Source organism: Condylura cristata, unplaced genomic scaffold (genome assembly GCF_000260355.1).
Source record: "Condylura cristata isolate star-nosed mole 26May11 unplaced genomic scaffold, ConCri1.0 scaffold00040, whole genome shotgun sequence".
Lineage (NCBI taxonomy): Eukaryota > Metazoa > Chordata > Mammalia > Eulipotyphla > Talpidae > Condylura > Condylura cristata.
The window spans coordinates 2,346,313-2,349,613 of NW_004567141.1; positions in this window are offsets into that span (position 1 = coordinate 2,346,313).

Sequence of the window (3,301 nt, forward strand, 5' to 3'; positions counted from 1 at the left end):
GCCTCTGCACTGTCTCTGGCCTTATACACAAGGAGAGACTTCTCATGGACACCACCGTGGCTGTGTCCTCAGTCTCCTGTGTGTGGCGTCTCATTTGCTCCACTTCTTTCCACACGAAAGAAAAGATCAGATTTTACCTCAAATGCCTCCAGCCCCTGATCAAGGGAAGTTTTCAGTGTGAGAGGTCACCCAAATCCTGCTCTCAGGGGGCCACATGTCAACACAGTGCTTCCCCCTCTGAGCTTCTTGTGGGGATGGAGTTGCCACTCTGTCCAAATCCTGGTGTGGTTCACACACTCAAGGATACAACTGCTGAAAGCACTCCATGTCAGAGTCCATGGGTGATGATGCTGTGAGGATTTTGAAGGTGACTGAGTATATAGTCCCTGACCATGCCCATGGCAGGTCTGCTGTGCTGACCAGAGGGGCTACAGAGAGCTTTTTTTTTTTTTTTAGATTTCTTTCTATTTATGCATACAAAACTAGGGTACAAGCCAGAGGTGCAGGTACAGTGAGAGGATTCACCAGAGACAGAGTGGGGAGCAGAACAGGCCGACTAAGGAAGTACACTGCTGAGGGGAGCAGTGGGTGGGTCAGAAGAGGTCTGCCACGCCTTGTGGATCACCTCCGGGGCGGGGATCTAAGTTGCACTGAAGCAGCTGCGGTCAGTTTTGCAGTGCTGCGCTTTAAACCCCTGCGCCACCAGGGAGGGCCATGCAGAGAGCTTTTAAAGACCAGAAGATCTCCCTATGAAGCCCTATAGATCAGATGACACAAATGACCTGTCTGTGGCAGCCACCAGACCCATGCCATGTGTTAGCCCCTCCACTTTAGAGTTGCTTTGAATCTAAATCAGTGGTTCTGTAAAACCACCATTCTTTTGCTCTAATACCCTGCGAGTCTACTGGACGTTTATTGATGAATCCACAAGGCTCTGATTTTATAAACTTGCATCTGAAGAGACAAATGGTAGCTTTGGGAAGAACTTGTGACTCACTCCGGCACTTGTACCAGTCAACTAGCGTCTCCATGCCTTGCTGTCACAGCCTATAAAATGGGTGGGGCACAGCCCACCCACCTGCTCTGGTGGCACGTGGGTGCAGTATTTCTCACTAGGGAGGTTAGTGCTACCAGAAAATGTCAAAGCCCTTAGTGAGAGAGTGGCCCCCCCAGAGCAGGAAGTTAGCCCGCAGAGGCTACAGAGGGCTTGAGGCATGCAGGTTGGCTAATAGTAGGATGGGCACTCGCCACGTGGAAGGAGTCGGTTAGGCTGTCCTGTCATTGGAAAACATCCTTATTCAATTTGTTCATTCAGTTTGTCTAGTGAATGTTCCTCAGCTCCTGTGCTAGATGATACAGTGAATGTGTCCGATATCATCAATGCCTGGGAATTACAGCCCAGGGGGAATGACAACACCCACAGGTTGAACATGGATGGAAATGCATATTTCTTTTATTGAACTGTCCCCTACAACTATAGAATCTCATAACTAAGGGGAGCCTCACCTCAGTATTCTAGAGTGGAAGAAGAAAGACTAGAGATAGCAGAGCACAATGGGGTCACATTGCACAGCAGAGGCAGACCCCGGGCCAGGGCTTGGTTCTACTTCTGCCTTGAACACTAGAAACAGTGTACTGTGGTGGAAAAGCAGTAAAACTTGAAGTCTCCATTCCTAGCTATGCGATCTAGCAAATTTTGTTTTGTTTATTTATTTATTTGAAACATTATTATGGGGACTAAATTTGGCAAGCTATACCAGGTAAAGTGTCTGACCTCAAAACTGATCACCCTGTGTTCCCTCCCATCAAAAATGTCCATTCTGGGCATGACTGAGGTGGCATATCCCGAGCAGCAGAGACTAGAATAACCTGACACTCATCCCGCCCCTCTAACAGCATCCCTGCACGAAAAGGAAGAGGAACTGTGAGCTTCTGAGGTGATTCCTGACTCAGGAATGGCAAGAGGAAGCAGGGAAATTTCCAGGTCTGGGATAGAATCTTCCTTCTTACTTCCTCCAAATTGTTTTGGAGAGAAATTTTGAGATCTGCCCTGGAGTGGGGAAGATGTTGTGAACTGTTGAGAGTTTCTATTCTCTTTGTTCAGAACATTGGGGAATCTGAGGATTTATGCATTCTGACGACATTAAAAATCCACAGACAAATGCAGTTGCCCGTGATACCTGAGAGATAACAGGTGTCAAGGTTGGGCCTGACTAGCTGATCTTGGAGAGAAACTGTCTGCAGTCGGAGAGCTGCCACAGATCTTTTTGTAAAGGGCTGTTTGACACAGCATTGTGGGAAAAACTTGGGCTCTAGACAGCTTGGGTTCAAGTGATACTCCCTTATCTACCAACGGGATGCCTTTGGAGGGCCTCTTCTGTAAAAATGGCTAGCAGAACCTACCTCGTGGGGTTATTACAGCAGACAGGCAGAGAGGGGCGGTGTTCAGTACGTTAAAATACAAGTATCAAATTCATAGCGTGCCTGACTATCCTCTTGTGTCTACACAACTACGGAAAGGAACAGCAATGGAGAGACTGTGCTACATCTGAGAATAAAAGGCGACTTGTCTTGGTGATGGAGGTTGTTCATTTGAACTCTAGCTGCTCTTCCTATTGCTTCACGGTAATGGGTATAACTCCCTACTTTAGTTACAGGGCCATTGGCAAATGTACATGCCTCAGGAATTGCTTGGCACCAAAAGAAGCTCAAGTGAACAGTAGAGTCTACATATATTTGACTGGGTTTCCCCTTGTGCTGGGCTCTGGGGGGCCTAGGTCTGAGAGTGATGGGGGGAAGGTGATGGGGGTGGAAAGCGCTTCATAGGGCATGAGAAGGTGAGGAGAACAGCCCCATCATAGAAGCCGGGGTCTGGGATCATCAAGCTCCTGTTCAATTTCCCAATTTAACTTAGGGTGACTGTGGAACAACCCATAATTGGGGGCCTTGCTGTGATCTTGAGGCACAAACTCTTTGTGTGAGCAGCCCAGACCAGCAGGAGCCACAATGGGGAGCGTGTGCCACCTAGGCTGGGTGGAGGCGGTGCTCGTTGGCACAGTGCATGGGAAACTGAGGCTTTACCACATCTTCATCAGCTCCTTGAAGACTAGTGTGACCTAGAAACAAACAGCTTCAGAGGCTAAATCTCACAGGATTTATGTGTTCTGATGAAATTAAAAATCCACAGACAAATGCAGGTGTCCCTGATACCTGAGAGGCCACAGGCATCAGGGTTGGGCCTGACTAGCTGATCTTGCAGAGACCTCTTCTTTTGTTTTCTTAAAATCTATTAAAAAAAAAA